Source organism: Natator depressus, chromosome 1 (genome assembly GCF_965152275.1).
Source record: "Natator depressus isolate rNatDep1 chromosome 1, rNatDep2.hap1, whole genome shotgun sequence".
In the NCBI taxonomy this organism is placed as follows: Eukaryota; Metazoa; Chordata; order Testudines; family Cheloniidae; genus Natator; species Natator depressus.
In genome coordinates, this window is record NC_134234.1 from 290276791 (window position 1) to 290297160 (window position 20370).

Below are 20370 nucleotides of genomic sequence, written 5' to 3' on the forward strand. Positions count from 1 at the left end.
TTATTTGACAGATTTTTGTTAACTGTTTTTTAACATCTATTTATTGAAGCTATGTTCAGTAATGATATATTTCATACTTGATCATTCAGTTTTGAGATGCCGCTTGAAAAAATTGTAAGGCAGTGGTACCGGTATTATTTTTATGATAAAGCGAAATGAGATTGCTCAGTCATTTCATATTCTAGTAAATCCAATATAGATTGTAATGAAGTTCTTTTTCATTGTGGTGTAATGTTACCCCTAGAAGACACTTTATTGACAGGATTTTAAAGCGCTGCAAATCCTTGTTATAGCCTAACAGAATTTTTATATTATCCTTAATCCTCCTCAAATCTCATGTGTAACACTCTCAGAATTGTTCTATTTAAGAACTACAGTGAAAGCTGTGTTATCCGGCCCGGTACCAACCATAAAGCTCTATAAATTAGCATTTCTAATCTTCATAGAAAGTCTGGTTTAGGGAGCTAACAGGCTCCCTACCTGGCTCCGCGTGCCTCCTCAGAAGTGGCGACATGTCTCTGCTGCTCCTAGGTGGAGGAAAGGCCATGAGGGGTTCAGGATGTGGGCTCTGGGAGGGAGTTTGGGTGAGGGAGGGGGCTCAGGGCAAGGGGTTGGGGCACAGGAGGGGGTGCAGGGTGCCGGATCCGGGTGGCACTCACCTCAGGTGGCTCCCTGCAAGCAGCAACATGTTCCTCCTGCTCCTAGGCCGAGGCATGGCTAGGCAGCTCTGTGCACTGCCTCCACCCACAGGTGTCACCACCACAGCTCCCATTGGCCGCAGTTCCTGGCCAATGGGAGCTGCAGAGCCAGTGCTCAGGGAAGGGTAGGCTTTGTTTTGGCGAAGGTGTGGTTTTTTGGTGGTGCTGGTTGGTTGGTCATTTTAAAATTCAAAAGGCCCCATTCCTCTGCTGCAGCAGAGCAGCACACAGCAAAACTCCAAGGTGGAACTTTAGATCACCCTTGCACACCCTTCCCCAAGTCTGAGGCTGTTCTGTACTATGCTGGTCTGTGGTCATAAATTAGAGAGTCTGAAGGCTGCTTTTAATTGTTCTGGATTCCAGTGGCTCCTATGGGTCATGGCAACACTGGAGAATTGACAGGACCTAGGAAAGCCATTACCTATGCTCCCTTTCCCTTGGTCCTATATGTATAGGAGCCATTGTTTACTAAACTGCACCAGTAGATTCTTCTACACTGGGAAGTTCCTTCTGTCGGTAGGTGCACCAGATTTAGGACCATATTGCACCAGCATAGACAATGACTGGGACCAACCACTCTCTTGCAGCGTTAGAAACACAAACACAATAACATTGTACATGAGAACCAAAATGTGAACCAGATTACAACAAAATTTAACTAAAGGGTCTAGGTTTACTGCCCAAATTGAGTAAAGTGGACTCCACACCAAAAGGTAAAGACCTCTATATTGTATTGTATTATGCAAAAAGGGATGAATAACTTGTTAGTTCCATTATGTAAAAGTCATTTTTTTTAAAAAACACCCAAAGATGTACACAGTAAATTTCAGACAGAGTAGAAAAAACAACCAACCTACAGAAACTACAAAAATAAAGATGACATCAAACTTGCAGAGGCTGTGATGGTGGGGAATATCCACAGTGTTAATTAATAAGTGTTTGTTGTCTTCTTTCTTCAAAAGGAAACATAGATCACAAGCACCGGGTTCACTAAAAGGAAAGTCCTAAGTCCAGTGTCCAACCTGCTGAGCATATTGGTCACACTTAAGTTCATTTTGTTTTTAAAAGTTCTATTGATCTCAGTATGTTTCCTGCACTCAACATAAAGAATGCCACTGCAGCTGGTAAAATAGTTCATTCAGTTTTCGGTGTGTGGAATAATTACCACTGTAGCAGAGTTGGGTCCTGGGATAATGTGCAGAAATGAGAAGAAGGGGAACACAAATGTTTAGAATATCTGGCATGTAAATACCTACAACAGTGCCATGTGAACACCTGTTCTCATTTTCAGGTGACATTGTAAACAAGAAGTGGGCAGCATTATCTCCCATAAATGTAAACAAACTTGTTTGTCTGAGCAATTGGGTGAACAAGAAGTAGGACTGAGTGAACTTGTAGGCTGTAAAGTTTTACGTTGTTTTATTTTTGAGTGCAGTTATGTAAAAAATATAATTCTACACTTGTAAATTGCACTTTCACAATAAAGAGATTGCACTACAGTACTTATATGAGGTGAATTAAAAATACTATTTCTTTTGTTTCTTTTTTACAGTGTAAATATTTGTAATCAAAATAATATAAAGCGAGCACTGTACACTTTGTATTCTGTGTTGTAATTGAAATGAATATATTTGAAAATATAGAAAACATCCAAAAATTATTTAAATAAGTGGTAGTCCATTATTGTTTAACAGTGCGATAAAAACTGTGATCAATCATGGTTTTTTTAATCTCACAATTAATTGTGATTAACATTTTTAATCGTTTGGTGGCCCTAATAGATTCCAATATGAAGTCAAAAAGGTTCAAGCTTAGAACAAATAAATAAATAACTATAAATAATTAAATCTTCATAATCTGAGCTATGTTTCACTCAGTGGAAAACAAATGACTATCATGTGTAATGGGAATTTTACTATGTCCCAGTAATCTGTCTTGTATAAATTAAGTCCCAAGGATAAAATAATCATTTTGCAGTACACATTTGTTTAGATTTTCTTTCACGTAACAGGATTCATTTCAAAAGTGGCTGATGCACTCACAATTCTGAAATAAGGTACTGATTTATTACTTTGTCACTATTGTTTCAAGTTGTACACTACAAACACTAGTTGTATCAAAGGAAAAACAAAATACTCTTAAACACTAACCCTAAAAGTTCTTATCATATATCTTCACTGTAGCATTAACCTGCACTGTTTTATCCCCAAACTCCCCTACCACCTATGCACAAACCATATATAAACCTAGGTAAGAGGTTTTTGAATCTGGACTTACTTACCTTGAAAGTTGGGTTTTACTTTGTCGTGTGGATGCAGGCTGAAACCCTGCTTATGAATTCTGGATCTAATAGTCCTCTGATTCCTTCCCAATTCACCAAGGGCTGTATTTTCCCACCTTTCTAATTGCTCCCTGCCACTGCACTGGTAGTCACCTACCAGTTTATATACAGCTGGTTGGCATTTCAACCCCATGCAGTCTGCTTCGTTACGACATAGCATTTGAACATCGTCTGACTAAACGGAATGCAATCCCAGCACACAGCTGGCTGGATGAAGGTGGAGCTCTAACATGAGATCAGCAAGGGCCATGATTTGGGCAGATGTTCTCATTCAGGTGCTTATTTGAGGTACATCACCAAGAGGTTATTGGAGGGGGGCGTAGGAAACTATGCCTCTCTAGTGCTCCCTTGGGCAAAAGGTAAGTTCTGCTCCTGTTTTGCAGTCCAGGCCACACCCCTCTGCCAGTTCTGTTCAGGGTGTCTATCCCCTTATGGGTGGTGGGATTAAGCACCCCTGTGAGCCATGAAGACAGGTGGGTCCACAAGAGGATTAAACAGGTATCAGCTCAGTCTGGGAAAAAAAATAAAACCTGAAGACCATGTACCACAAAGCAAGAGACTTCAATGGCAAGTCTGGCAACTCACCATCAACCTGCCCTTCTGAGGAGTTTGCCAAGGTACTTAGCACTGCCCTAAGCACAGAGCTCAGTATCATTCTGTATGAGCTTTTGAGACCATACGGGGAGATTACTTGACCTGGGTCAGAGGGGCTGGAATTTTCTGAAGAGACACCAGTGGCAAAAGGGAACAGCCAGTATGCTCTCAGACCTGCAGCCAAATCAGTCAGTCTGTGGCAGGGTGAAGCCAAGTTGTTCAGACATCTTCCTGTTTTCTCCTCTGGCTTAAATAGGGGCTGCAGCCAAATCAGGAGCCTTGGTGTCTCCTAATCAGAGTGAAGTGACAGGGCTTGTTCCCCAGTTGGGCTTCATGGACCCCAGTCCTAGCTGCTGTCTGTAAGTTGGTGGCTAGAGTATTGGAATGTGGTGACACCCAGGACACCAACAGACCTGGATTTGAGACCCATGATGTTCATGAACCTACCTCTATGGATGATCAAGGTCTGTAGAATGACTGAGTACTGTAGTACCCTTTCTGGTGATTTGTCCATGTTTACCTTGTGTGGGGAAGATGATGGGTGTGTGCGCCATCAATAGCCACAGTGCAGTTTGGGAGAAATTCCATTTTCACCACCTGTGAGTAAACCACAGGAGCAATTACCTCACAAACTTCCATCACCATAGCACCAATCGTTAACTTGCTGGTTAGCCACTGGTCTGTAGCCAGCTTCTAGATGGCAATAACAATCTGCTTCCAGACTGGTAGGGCTTCGGTCATATCTGCATGCCCTGGTGGTAAAGGCAAGTTCCTCACATAGCCCCACAAAGGCAGCTTTCATCATGCAGAAGTTCTGGAGCCACATGACAATGTAGCCCCACCTTTCTGTGCATTCTGCCATGTCTGCATGCAGCCAGTGTGATCTCCTCAGCAAACCATACCACCACTTTCTCCTGGGTGACAAGCTGTTGTCAAAATGCCTTGCACTGATTCTCATGCCCTGTATTCTCTGGCTGTTCCCCAGATGAGAGTTGCATTAATGCCAACAGCTGGAACAAGTCATCATGCTGAGCTAGATCCATGCCTTGCTAATGGCTGGAGCAGAGGCTGCTGAAGTGCTTTAGTTTCCTGAGTTGGTGGACTAAGAACACTTCCACACCCGGGGTCTGGAAAGGACAGACAAGTTCTTCCACAGCATACTGAGAAAATCTATAGAGCAACCCAGTTTAATGCAGCGTTAAGCATCCTAAGATATGACCCCAGAAATTCAAGTGTGTAACTTACTTCTGTAGACACAGCTACACTGGGTACGACTTGAGTGTCTCTTAGCAGTGTGGACACTCATACCTGGACTTGGCTAACTCAGGTTCCCATACCTGGATCCCTGGACCCAGGAAAAGTCTGCAATGAAGACATACCCTCAGTATGGATGACTTCTGACTGCTAACAATGGCTGATAAATATGGAAGTTCTTCCAGGATCTTCTGTTCTATCTAGTAATTAACCAAACATGTAAAATTCCATTCTAACTTACAATTGATCAAACCTTTGTCTGGCAATACAACTTCAAATCAAAACTGCCAGGACTCAGACATAACTCTTCTGATCTCTCTGTGCCTGATACATGATCATTGCTGCTCTCCATGGGGAAGAAATGAAAAACCTTTCACTCCTAAGAAGCTCTGTTGAAACAGCTTCACGGGACATTAGAGAGTAGGTTTCGCATCTGAGCCAAGAAATTGTATATCCATAACAAAGCAGGTCAGAGAGAGCAACAAAACCCGTCGTTTTTCAGAACAAACTCAAGCAGCTGTAAATAAAGTAAAAGACTTCAGGAAGTTTGCGATGAGGTGGAGAGAAGATTGAATAACCAGGAAAAGAGTAGAAGTGTCAGGGGGTAATAAAGAAAACTGACTTTCTGAAAAGTTTGATTAGTGCATCTGACCCTACTCACTTTCCTGTGGATTGTATCCATTTACATTTTTGGAAATAAAAAAAGTCATAGTATATCAGATCATAAAATTTTATCCTGCTCAGCCACCTGAGAGTAACTGTCTAACTCTTCATCTTTATGACACTTTTATACACAGAACAGGTAATATTGAAGAGCCAACACCTATATTTAACAGAACAAGATGAGAGCTCTTATCTCTTATAAAAGTGCTGCCAAAAATGGCATATTATAGTACTCAGTTGTCACATTACTTGTGGGACTTGATTTCTTTGAATGCAAGCAATGCAAGCAGTTTCTTTATTTTCAATGGTTATTTTAGTAATTTCTTAAACTGGATTTCCAAGGCTTTTCACTGTTTAGAAGTTTGTTAGCTTACAAATATGCTTTAGTTAGCACGTCAGATGATAGTTCGGAATCAATGGTTATTATTTTTTGTTGTTAGAAACATTGTTCAAGAAAAATATCATGAGCCAGATCCTGAGCTGGTGTGAACTGGAATAACTCTATTGACTACAATAGAGTTATGCAAATTTACACCAGCTGAGGATCTGGTCCCATGTAATTTGTGTCTGTTTACTATATCCAAGTTAACAATTTAGAATGCAGGTCAGAGATTTAAAAATAGAATTTACCTTTCCCCTTTTATTCCTATACTCGGCAGGGTGGGCACTGGACTGAGGACTTGCCTTTTAGTGAACTCGGTGCTTGTGATCTATGTTTCCTTTTGAAGAAAGAAGACAACAAACACTTATTAATTATTGATTAACGCTGTGGATATGCCCCACCATCACAGCCTCTGCAAGTTTGATGTCATCTTTATTTTTGTAGTTTCTGTAGGTTGGTTAAAAGAAAAGGAGGACTTGTGGCACCTTAGAGACTAACCAATTTATTTGAGCACAAGCTTTCGTGAGCTACAGCTCACGTCATCGGATGCTGTAGCTCACGAAAGCTTGTGCTCAAATAAATTGGTTAGTCTCTAAGGTGCCACAAGTACTCCTTTTCTTTTTGCGAATACAGACTAACACGGCTATTACTCTGAAACGTGTAGGTTGGTTGTTTTTTCTACTCTGTCTGATATTTACTGAGTACATCTTTGGGTTTTTTTAAAAAAAAATGACTTTTACATAATGGAACTAACGAGTTATCATCCCTTTTTGCATAATTTAAAAGACCTCAGTACAATATAGAATAAAAACCTATTGCTTATAGCTAAAGTGGCACCTTGTTAAATTATTTTATGGCGTACTGAATTAATCTTGTTCCTCCTCCTTCCTGTCTAGCTCTTTTAACATTGGCTTTATAAAAATGTCTACATGTGAGGCTTTAGTGTCCTCAGCCAGAACTATAAAAACAAAGGGCTGGCTTTGAATGATGTGGCCCCGGTCTTGTCTCCACGTTTATTCCCCTCTGAGAAGACTACTTCTACGTATAAGGAAATGTTCCAAGTTTCACGTGCCCTGGCCCAGACTTTCAAACTTGAGTGCCTAAATAAACGTCAGCTCTCAAGTAAGAGGTCTGGCTCTTTGGCGTTGAGCACCTCCAGCTCCCACTGACTTTAGTAGAGTTATATCCAATTAACAACGTGGATGAATTTGGCCTCTTGTACAATCTTATTTTTTGTTTTGTTTAAACCACATCCCACGCTCAAGTTCAGTCTGGGGTTAACTGACTACTGCCTTGCACCTGGTGTGGTCACTTGTACTGGCATAAAGTGGGTGTAAATTGCTACCATTCTGATCTGGTAATATTTTACGCTTGTGTAATCTAAGTGTAAATAAATCTCCTCTGCTTTGCAAATTGTATAGGTAGGTCCTCTGGGCCAGATCTTGGCTCCCAGCACAGAGCCTGCAGATCTGGCCCACAAATTCTCACTTCCCTCCATGTCAAAGAATTCTTGGGTGACTATAGCCACCATAATAGTGTTGTATTTGGGAGAAAGGGATGAGATTGTGTGTGTGTGTGTGTGTGTGTGTGTGTGTATAAAGGTAGCTTTAATGCCCCTATGGTCCCACCCCTCCAGAACTGTGAGCACAACTGGGATGCTTTCCAGGATCTAGGCATCTGTGCATATGTTGGTCATAAGTTGCCAGTTTTTGATTTTGTAGCAGCTGGTCAGTGAACATGGTTAAGCGAGTTCCTGCTACAGACTGATACGGGGCTAACCATGCCTTTACATGCAAACTATCCTAATTAAAAAAAAAAGTCTACCCAACCACAATCTTGGCTTCCTGCATCTAACACCAAATTGTAAAGCATGTAATTTTAGTAAGTGGAAGTTGCTGGTGTTTTACTGTCATTCTACCACTGAAAACACAGCTACACCGGGTATGGCCTACATGTTAAAAGGAAAGTTATCCTACAATCCATTAATTGTACAAAAAGAAGAATTCGTTCTCCTACTTCTGAGCTTTCATATTAACTCCAAGCTGACCTCTCATTGACAGTGATTTTTCTAGCTGATTAAGAGATAGAAATAGAGTCTGAGTATTTTCATGTCTGCCTCATACATAAGGTAGTAGTTCTATGAAGTGTTAAAACACCTTTGCCTTTTCTCCCATAAACGGGAACAATTAATAACAGGAATCTTATAATAGAAAGAAACTTCCCTTATGTTCTCTTATTAATGTTTAATTAAAAGTAAGAGACACCTTCCTTACAGTATGATCAACGGTAAATATACTTCAGGTTATAATTATCAACACATTCTGTGTAAGTCTTTAGTTCCTTTTTACAATTTGTGTCCCGGATACAACTTAAAGTCTAAAAAGCAAGATGTATTTAATAGTACAATATGTATAATTCACTTTTAATTATTAGCTTTAAAGATGAAATTGGAGCTACATGCACCTAATTCAGATGCAAATTCTGGGTCGAGGTGGACCTGAAGTAAAACCCTGGATTTTCAGCTACTTTAAGCTTTGAGGAAGCTTGGATGTGGAGGCCAACTGTGCAGATGACCTCCCAATAGGGTCATGGTTTTGGTTTGACACATAAGAAATGCTAAGTAATTACATCACTGGATAAGCTCAAATGTATACTTTGAAACAGTCTAATTTTGTCAAATATTAACTTCATACCTAGCTAGTCACTCTATGCTCCTGTCTATGCTCAAACTGACTATATATTTGAAAACATTCTTATGCATTTTGAATATATGCACATAAGATTGTATGAAACATACAATAGGACATGCGCACAGAAAATATATTATTTTCCAAATGGAAGTAGGTGTTTGTACTGTAGAAAATCCATTTCACGTACATTATTCTTCTATCAGACCAACTGTGAAGCCTTCAAAGGTAATAAGCGGAGCTGGTAAAACTCTGAGAAACCTGCTGCATGAGCAAGCTAAATTTAAAACCAAACAAAAGACCTTGACAGGCTCAAAAGTATAATTAAAGTCAACAGAGTAAAACCCATGAGAAGTGGAGCCACCTGAATGGCAAATAAAAGGTTGTGAATTACATAAAGGACCAGATTTTCAGAATGTCAACTCCATGTGCAAAAGTGTGTGCAGTTACCCCAAGTGCATGTTAACTTTGGTATTGGCATGTGCAACATTTCAAATTGGATGTCTAACAGTATCTTTTTGCGTGCACATACTTTATCTGCATGTGATCAGAATGAGGCCCAGAAAAAAGCTGAATTGCTGAAAGAAATAATGGATTGGTGCTTTGTCTGTAGAATGTCAACAAATAAATAAGAACAACATTGATCCACTTTCAAAGTTTAGGAAACAAATCTAAGGGAAAGTGTAATTACTGCATATCTGTAGTCAGAGAAGATGGACATGCAAGTATTTAAAAAGTACCAATTTGTTTTTTTTTAAAAGTGCATGTGTATTTAACCCTTGGGTTGAGTAGTTTTCTTTTTAAAAAAAGATAATGGAAGCATGATGGAGAGGGCAGGTGATTTTTGTTTATCCTTTTGAGATTCACTGAAACCTGTCTGATCCTAGTGAACTTTGGATTGGCATATTTAATATTTTAACTGATTCTCTTGTATACTCGGTGTATATTTATCCTGGTTGTAGGTGGAAGACCATTCTTCATTTGCTTGCAAGAAATATATTCTGTTGGTGCTCAAGAGCTTTTCACAAAGAGCATTGTAATCATTAATGAAATTTGTCTTCAAGGTCAGATATGACGTTTATGCTCCAATATGGTGCTCATACTACTGCAGCCATCAGAACTCATTTCATTCATCTTAAATGTGTTGTAGAATGTGAAGTATTGATTTTAAGTTGCAGCAAGAAATAGGCAGCAGTGGTTCTCACACTTGTGTGCTGGTGACCCCTTTCACACAGCAAGCCTCTGAGTGCGGCCCCCCCCTTATAAATTAAAACCACTTTTTAATATATTTAACACCATTATAAATGCTGGAGGCAAAGCGGGGTTTAGGGTGGAAGCTGACAGCTCACAACCCCTTAAGGGGTCCCAACCCCCAGTCTGAGAACTCCTGAAATAGCGTTGTTTTTCCCTACTGACTAGGAAATTTAATTTAAAAGGTAAACATGACGCTAAGCCCCAAATCACCACCTTTCTCTGGTACATCTGCTAAAATATTGTTCAGATATGATTCAGCAGTCTTATTTTTCTTTCAGTATGAAATTCTCAAGCTTCATTTGTGAGTCAAGAAAATGTCTTCATGCTCAAGAAAGAATTCTGCCTTGAAACCCCACCTGTCATAGAATGTATAGATTATGGACTTCTGATTATTTGATTTCCTCAGATATATCCTTCAATGGTTAGACCTTCTCTGTCAGAGCATAGTACTTATACAAATAATTGGAAAAGATAGCAAGTGTCACAGTTGTGATGGGACACAAATGTTATGCAAATGGCACCATTTCACTCTGCCACCACATTTCATATGGTGAGCACAACGTCGCTCTTACTGTAGGTGTTTTTGTAATAAGAGTGTGGCTTACAGCGAAAGCCTGAATTCTACTTCCTAGCCCCAGTCACCTGACATGACTCAAGGTTTCAGAAGGTTAATATCCCTGTCACATAACAGGGATCATTACCCACTGCAACTAAAATATTAGAGAGGGTAGGGAATTTTTCAGCAAACTGTTTTCCCGTCAAAAGTTGATTTTGTCAAAACCAAAACTATTTGTAGAAAAGGGTCAGTGTTGATGAATTTCTTGACAATGTTGAAAAATTTCTAAATTCTGAACATTCCATTTTGACATTTTTAAATGAAAAATTCCCTTTTCCCAGTTCACAAATATTTTGTTTTGATATTTGAGCTACATTATAATTATTTTTTTAAATAGCCAAAATTGAAGTGAAATGTTTCAGTTGACCTGAATTAAAAGAAAACATTTTCTTGGTTCATGGAAATATTTGAGATTGACTTTTGGTCCTGATTTGGGATGGGGAATCTTTTTGATATCTTGCTCATTTTCCTGGGATGGGAAAATTGTTTCCCTCCAAGCTCTGTAAAATACAACATCTGAAAATAACAGCCACAAACTAATACAGTCAGTTAGTAAAACACAAATGAAGATTCTGAGAATGGATGTCAGGGTAGATGTGTCACAGCCGAGACGTGGACAGTCAGATCTAGTGGTCAGAGTAGGAGTCAGCAGTCAGGCTGAGTGAGGTACCAGGAGGTCATAGTCTGATATAGGCCAGAATGGGGACCGATGCCTGACTCTCAAGAGGCGGGCAGGGTCAGGTTACTAGCAGATTGGGGTCGGGTGCCAGGTTACAGACAGCAACCTAATAGTGAAGTCGAGGGCAAACCAGAGTCTGAAGGTGGAGTCTAGGATCTATCACAAGTAGGGTCTGGAGCAACAATAGGCAGGCAGTCTGTGTTGTTACTCAGCCAATCAGTGGGCTGTGAAGGGCTGCCACTCGGGTCCTGCTGGATGGTACTTCATGTTGAGCCCAGAGTCACAAGGACCTCCTTTGACAGTCTAGACTAAACCTTCCGTGTTGATGCAGAGGCATCAGAGGCCCACAACCTCCCAGGTTCCAGCTCTGCGGGTTCTAACAAGATGACCCAAACTCTTGACAGAAGAAATCTGTCTCACTGGTCAACTACAAGTAACTGTGTCTGAATCTCATCACTTTCCAAATTATAGGACTGTCACATATTCTCAACAGTATTTTCTTCAGAGACTTGTTCAGTTGCTATGGTGGACCTACCACCTTGAGTCTCTGTCTTCAGCTCTTGCATCTTTTTCATTCAGTGACTGATGTGTTACTTATGTCAGCACAGAAGCACTGTTGGAAGTATTCTGGATGTCCTCAAAGAAAGCCAGTGCCCTCTTTGGTCATGTTTGAATGTCTTTATGTCTCTCTTGTAAAAGACTGAATCTCAGGGGTTATTATTATATGGGACCTTGTTGAGGATGGTACAGTCGTGTTACCTTTACAGGTTTCCAGACAATTTGTGTTTGAAATCTAACATTCTCTTCTATTCACAATAGAGGTAACTGTCATTCTTGTCATAGACTTTATTCTGTTCTAGCTTCCTGCCAAATAGTTCATTTGTAGCTATTTCAAGGTTGATTGTCTTTTGTATGAGAAACTTGTTAAATGTTGACATTTAGGTTTTCGACTACGTCTGGGAACTGGTGAGCATAATCAAGCATCATGAGATGTAATGTGGTATTCTAGCAATGAAAATTATGGGTCCCTTGACCCTGCTTAGGGGATTTATAATCCAATACTTTGCCATTTGTAACTCTGCTAACTCACTTAACTGTGCATAATAAGGGCTTGATATGATGTACTTGAACTGATGTAACAAAATGAGTCACTTGTGAATTGTGGGCCATTATCTGTTAATACCTTGTCTTTAATATGGAAATACTGAACCTGCAGGTGAAACTATAGGAAACCCTGTTCCTACTAACTGGTAGAATATGTTATTGGCATCTGACTCCTTTCAGCTACAGTCCAAGATTTTGTACAAAGCAAATTGGGGGCGGTGGGAGAAGAGAATGTAGGGTCTTAAAACCTAGTGAAGATATATGTGAAAGCAGAAAAGGAACCTGCAGAAATTAGAAAACACGGTAAGAGAAGAATAAAGATCTGGCACTAACTGTTGGTTACCAAATATCCAGAATAGATTGTCTGTCTGCAGGTCCACAGGTATTGCTACCTGCCCAATTTGCCATCCATTGCATAGTTTTATCATGCTGTATCTCTGATTTTTTGTCCTGTTTGTGAGGAGCAGTGGCAAAGAAGCCAGCAATCAGAGCTGAAAAAGAGGAGTTTGAGTGGAAATCTGTTGGAGGAGAAGGGAGGCAAGCCCCTGTTCCTTAGGGGCAGTGAGTGAGTTTGTGAGTGTGTGAGTGTTTGCTTGCTGGGTTTTTTTTTTCAGTTTGCAAAGTTTGGCAGGGGTAGTGTGTTGTGAAAGAAGCAGAGCCTTTGATCATAGCTGAACCTTGATTGGGGATGGGGCTTCCCTATTCAGCAGGCCTATAAAGGCAGCCAGTTGGCCAGCCAGCAGCACAGGTGCAAGCAAACAGAATTAAACACAGGGGAGTTTGTGGAAGGATGTGTGTGGTGTTTTATGGAGGTTTCTTGGGGTTGTTTGTTTGTTTGTTTGTTTTTTCTTCACAGAAGCTTAGGAGGGAAGGCTATAACCCTTACAGAGGCAGCAGTGGTAGTGACCTGAGGAATGGAAGAGGCAATGAAGATGCCTGGATAGAAGCTGTGGAACATACATAATTCTAGAAAGGGCACCTGAAAGGTGCTTCATTTGTATGAAGTACCTCCTTATAGATCTGATGGAAGAAAAGATCCACGGTTTGGAGATAAAGCTAGAAATCATGGCTGAGTTTTTTGAAGGGTAGTTGAGCAGATGACGGAGGGAAGGAGAGAGGAGACTGAAAGGAAACCTCATGACTTGAAGATGCATGCTGGTCCAGAGAACTGTGAGGGTAGACTGCTGGATGAAGAAAGTGGCCAGTGGAAGCATATGACTACAAGAAGAAGGTAGAGGAAAAGACTGGCTAGTGAAGAAGAAACAGAGCTGAGGAGCAGGTTCTCTGGGTTGGAAAATAAAGTGGCAGAGCGGGCAATAGCAGAAGATGCGAGAGCCAGGAAGAAGAAGAGTGGCTAGTCCTACAAGAAGAGGGGAAGAGCAATGGAGATAGCCTGAGTTTGGAGCCCCAGGAAGATAGAGGATGGCTTGTGGAAGATTGCAAACAAGAACAAAAGACAAGAAGGCTTGCAGCCAGAAAGAACAAAAGGGGGAAGGTGAAGAATTGCACCAACACCAGCAAGAGCTAGGTCTGTGTGACTGGCAATTCCCTACTAAGAACAGACAGAGCAAATACAGAGAACAGAAGGGTGTGCTGTCTGTCGGGAGCTAAGATACAGCATGTGTACCTAAGATTGAAGAGGATCCTAATGGGAGCAGGAAAGAATCCACTGATTATCTTTCCTGTGGGAACAAATGATTCTGCTAAATTTTCACTGGGATGCATCAAGGAAAACTATGCCAGGCTGGGGAAGATGCTTAAAGAAATAGAGGCTTACTTTTATTTTCAGTGGGATTCAACCTGTTCCTGCAGAAGAAAAGTGAAGGTGAGAGAAGAATGTGATGATCAACAGATGGCTCAGCAATGGTGCTATAACGAGGGCTTTGGGATGTTTGACCACTAGGAGGCATTCATGGTCAGAGGACTGTTCTCATGGGATGTACTCTGCCTGAGTAGGGAGGGAAATAAACTTCTGGGTACAACTGATTAAAAGAGCTTTAAACTAAGAATTTGGGAGAGACTGTGGGGAGATGCTCATATAATCTCCAGCCTGATTTCAGTATTGTGTGGGAGAAAAATCAAGTAAAAGGGGATACAGCAGTAGAGAAAGGAACAACAGAGGGTAAGAAAATGGACCCTTAGCAGAAAGATAGTGCCCATGCCACTGACAGTAACAGTCAGAAGGCGATGTTGGCAATATAATGGTTGACTTATATCTAATGAGATGGGGAATCTGGGTAAAACCAAGCAGAAAGTAAGATGTCTGTACACCAATGCAAGGATCCTGGGTAACAAAATGGAGGAACTAGAACTACTGAGGCAGGAAGTGAAACCAGATATTACTTGACTAACGGAAACATGGTGGAATAGTAGTCATGATTGGAATAAAGATATTGGAGGGTATATGCTCTTCATGAAAGACAGAAATAAAGGTAAAGTTGGTGGAATAGTATTATATATTGATGACAATGTAGACTGTAAAGAAATTAGAAGTGATGATGAAATGGATAAAATGGAATCCGTTTGGATCAAATCATTTTGGGGAAGAAAGGTAACAGAGGTTCCACTGTGATAGTGCTAGAAGAGGAAAACTCTGAGTTACTACAGAGAATTTTTCCCCAAGTCTGTCTGGATCTTGCCCACATGCTCATGGTCTCTAACTGATCACCATATCTGGGGTTGGGAAGGAATTCCCCCGCACCCCCAGTCAGACTGGAAGACATTCTGGGGTTTTTTTTTGCCTTCCCCTACAGCATGGGGCACAGGTCGTTTGGTGGCTTGAACTAGAGTAAATGATGGATTCTCTGTTACTTGAAGTCTTTAAATCATGATTTGAGCAACTTAGCCAATAGTTGTGGGCTTACCACAGGAGTGGGTGAGTGAGGTACTGTGGCCTGCAAAGTGCTGGAGGTCAGACTACGTGATCATGATGGTCTCTTTTGGCATTAAAGACTGAGTCCTGGAAGTAATGGTCTTCAGAGACAGTTCTCCAACCAACTCCCAATACAATGGTTGGCAAGTGCTACTAGGATTAAGAGGTATATGGGTAACAAGTAACAAAATTAATCCCATATCCCGAAGTGTAGGGAATGGTCTGTAAGTAGCCATTGTTGCATAAATGAGAGATTCAGATGGGAGGAACAGATTCATCATTTGCCAGTGCTAATCAATCTCATTTGGGTATTTTGATATTTTGATATTGTGCTTGCATACAACTGCCACATTGTTATTGCAAAGAGTTTGACTGCATAGAGAAAATACACTCTTCAGCTACAGCTAATCTCCATCCTTTTCCACTGTTGACTTATGTTTCAATGGTGTCCATCATATTTGCAACACTACTGATTGTATTTATATATTGTCCAAACTTGTCTGATCCATTTACCACACTCTTCCGTGGTAACAAAAAAGGTATCACTGATTGAGGAAATATCTTCTATGTACAATATATGTACTTCTCATCCCTCCATCCCCTTGCCAAAGAACTAATGACTGTATATTGGTGTGCACATGCCCAAGTTACAATATTCTCTTTGGTACTGGAATGCACATCACAGCTTTTCTAACAGAGAAGAAACATCATTAATATTTCACTGTGTGGTGTTCAGGGAAGCTTTGTTGAAAATATACCTCATAGCAAGAAAAGTGTGCTCATCAAAAAAGGCAGGCATGGACAGCAGGTGAAGCTTCCGCTTGGAGAGGCTAGCCCCCTGCCCTGCCTCTTCCAACAGAGGCCCCACCTCTTCCGGCTGAGGCCACTCCCCCGCTCACTGCTCTCAGTCCTCCCTCCCCCCATGGCCCTGGCAGGGGTGGGAGGGAGCTGAGAGCTCGGTCAGGGCCACGGAGAGGATGGGCTGAGAGCTCAGCCCCAGCCAGGGTCAAGCTCTCAGCCTGGACTGTGGCAGAGCTCTCTGCCCTGGCTGAAGCTCAGAGCCTGAAGCTCCTTTCTCGTTCTGTCCTTTCCCCTGTGGCCCTGACCATTCAGCCCACGTCTCTGTCCCCATTCCGCCCCTTCCCCCATGGCCCTGCCCCTATTCTGCCCCATTCCGCCTCTTTCCCCTGCTTGCTCCTTTCCACACCACTCCCATACTGCGGCCCTGAGACTAGAAAAGCTCCTCCAACCCCAGGGCTGTGGCAGGGCGAGATTTTTCCAGGGCCCCTGAATCCACCACTGCCCCACCCCAGCAGCACAAGGTTTGGGGAGACTTAGCCTCCCTCAGCCTCCATTATGCGACACCCATGAAGGCAGGCATGAATACCATCCCTTTAATCCACAGCTATTTTGTGGTTTGAGAATTCTTCCTAAACTGTTACAGATTTCTTTAGTGTCAGATGCACAATTTTCTTCTTGTTCCTCTCTACAGTAATTTATACTCTTAATTGGTATAGGGCTCTACTCAAAGATTTAAAACAATAAATTGGTTGTCAGCTCATTAACACAATTCACATCCACTACTTCAGAAAAGTTATATTTTTAACACTTCTGACTCTGAGATTCTTAAATGTTATTTTTATTGAATCATGAGCATAAAACATGAGCTTGAGGTAGCTGAAACCACATACAAAAACCCCAGTGATTAGAGGATCATAAACCAAACAGAAAATGAAATATATATACAATTTCAGTTGCAAGAAATGCAACAGCCCTTTCCATGATATCCTAGCATTGCAGGGAAACATATTAAGCTGTGTGGTTTTTTTCTTCTCTCTTTCTCTCTGTATACATAGCTAAGATAATTTGTTTTCCTCTTATGCAATTATCTGTCTTATTGAAGTGTATAAAATATACTATTTTTAATAGCATAAACAAATCTTGACTGGTGGATTACCGTGCATAGTACTCCGGTGTAATTACTGCTTCATAAAGCTATGAAGATGAATATCACAAGTGTAAGCTCTTTGGCTCAGCCTAGAGAAGGAGATCAGTTCTTAATTTGAATTTTGGAAAATAAATTCTGAGTCATATAATGTACTAGCAAGACAGCAACACAGAATTAGTTCCAAGTACATAGAGGATATTGTAGTAACTTGTACTGTATTAAGAGTAGCCTATTAAAACAGAGCTTACCATATTTTTATCTGAGTCCCATAAAACAAATAGAAGTAGGCAATTCAACTTACTGGAAATTCATTATGCTATATTTATGGTATTTCACTACGTAAAAATATAGGCACTTGGTTACATGTAACTACAGGCACCTACATTAATTGTTCATAATGAGGAGTAAAGTTTTTCTTATCATTTTTCCATACTGTACTTAATGTAGTTATAAAGCCAACAGATCCTGGTCATCAGAGGGCAGGATCACACCTGGGAACTCTGGAGCAAAATGCATGAGCTAAAAAACATATGCCTTTTAGCTAAGATTGTAGCAGACTCCTTAATCTCTAGGTACCAATAGAGGGGGACAAAGCACCACACCCAGCAGGCATGGTTTATGTATTTCCCCTAGCTGAGGAAGCACATCACAAAGTTCAGAGACTTCACAGTTTATACCCTGGATGAACCCCCACTTGTAACACTGACAGACCATGATCGACAGCAGGGAGGATCGAACTTGGGATCTCTGGTACTAAATGCGCATGAGCCTCTACTGCATGAACTAAAAGCCATGTGCCTCTTAGCCAGAGATGTAGCAGACTCAATCTCTAGGTGCTCTATGTGCCACGAGATGGGGACAGAGCACCACACTCGGCAGGTGTGGGTTAAATAGTCACAACATTATTCTAGTAGTGATGCTACTGTTAACATTGTGATGGCCATTCCATTGTAAACCTCTATTCAGTGTCTTAGTAACGGAAATGTATCAGTATGGAATGCCTCCATCGAAACAGATATTTTTGGCATATTTGAACATTGTCTGCTCAGTTATTCTTTGTTATGTGACTGTAGAAAACACTTTACATTTTTAACAATCAGGGGGTTTCTTTGTATTTATTCATGGGTTCATTTCATAGTTCAAAGTTGGCATGCCTTGTCTTCCTTGGGGAGTGGAGGTGCCCTGGAGCATTGACTATAAATATTTCTGCAAACAGCAGTAAAATTGTTAAGAGAAAATAACAAATAGGTCCCTCTTTTGTACAAAACTCTAATCTGAGTGCAGACGATGCTCAGCAACACCATAGTATGGATGAGTGCATTGATGAATATATATTTTGTTGAATGTCAGTCACATTTGGTTTCAGCCAATATTCATCTTGTTCCATAGTCTTTTGTATATTTCTAAACCTATTCTGCTGACAGCAACAGAGATGAATTAGGAGCATTGCCTAGTGTTCTTCTAGCCCAGTCTGTCCTAATCATAAAAGGCACGTTTGGAGGAGAGAAGAAGAGAGGTGAGAAGTTGCAGGCTGCTATTCAGTTTGGAGGATAGTTCAATCTGGAGGTTCCATATATCATTCAACATTAGGACTCTGAAATCCCACTACCAGTTTGTGTAGCAGGGTAGACTCACTGCTGCAGTACCTCCCTTATGACTGGATGAGGAGTAGCCACTCTGTCTTGTCTGTTATCCCCTGCTTGATGGTCACTCTTGTCCCACGGTAACCCATCTCTTTTTGTGATTCAGCACTCTGGTCAGACTCTAGTTCCACCACTTCCAGGGTAAGAGTGTCCTGCACATTAACAGTTCAATATTCTTACAACAAGCCTTTGGTCCTGACTTGGAGCCCTATGGTCTTTGCACCCTCTTGGCTCAAGGGTTTTGAATGATTTTATCCCTTTATGTCAGAGGAGGCTTCACACCATCTTCTTCAGTGGCTGGTAGGGGAAACCAAGCCTTCTCACTCCCCTTGGGTCCAGTCCAAGGACCCTGTAGTGAGAAAGCAAGATCTGTCTATCCACGGAGCCCCGCTACTTCCTTGGGCACCTTCCTATCATGCACTTTTCTCAGGCCTTCTCCCCACAGCATCACTAGGTTCAGCTTTATCTCTAGGCCAGGACCCACAGGGCTCCCCAATAAATCCCAAACCAAAGCCACAAACTTAAAGCCACTTCTGTCCACCTGAGGCTTGACCTTTCACCATGTTCTACTTCTCAGTTGAACACCTCCCAGAGCTGTCTTCCCTGGAAGTCCATATCCTGCCCTATTACCAGGGCTTACCACCAATTCCATCCTGGTGGCTGCTCTGAGACTCTGCCTCTTGCCAGACTTTTCTATTCCTGAAAGGGTCCCAGGGCTTATTCTCCTGCTGGGCTTCCTCCTTGACCCTACCAATCTCTCTACTCTCTAATCCTAAAGAGTGACTGCAGAGTTCCTTCCTCGCCTCTCTGCAACATCTCTCTCTCTAATTTTATGGCACAGCACCCTCAGGATGTGAGGCTATGACGAACCCCCTACCACAGTTCTTGCATAAACAATATCTATATCTTCTCCCCCAGTTCTGTATCCTTAAAAAAAGCAACATAATTTTTTTTTTAATACTACCCCACTTTCCAGGTACTCTCACCAATCCTTTCAGACTATATATATATATCCTTTCACCTTGAGACATCTCAGTTCTTCATATAGAATCTTTTTCTGTATAATTATCCCTGCATTGCCACTGCAGATGCTCAACTGGCTCTTTAACTTTGCATGTGTCAGACAACCCATATCTGTGCTTGTTTAGTAAATATAAATTACCATTCAGGTCACAGTGACCTGTTAGCACTCTAAATATAGTTGTTTCACTTTTTCTATCATAGCTTTTAAGTATATCATTATCCTCAAGTTTAGGACACATTTAATAGAACCTTCATCCTTTTTCAGTTTGGTCCATAGTTCTTGCCATTCCTTAAATTCTCTCTTAACCAAACCGTTGAGTCCTGTTTGCTCAGAGATATCTTTGTCAGCCTTTTCATTTTTAAGGCATTTTCCCATGCTTTGTCTGCCATTTCATTGCCTGGTATCCCTACATGTGCTGGAATGCACACTATTATTATATGTATACCTAATTATGCTAGCCCTATAATTAAGAACAATATTTAATTGATTAAGTCATTCCTGCTTTCTGAGGCTCCCTTTTTAATTGCCATTATACCCAATAAAGAGTCAGATAGGATAGCAGCTATAGCTGGGCATACATCTCTTATCCACATCAGTGCCAACAGGATGCC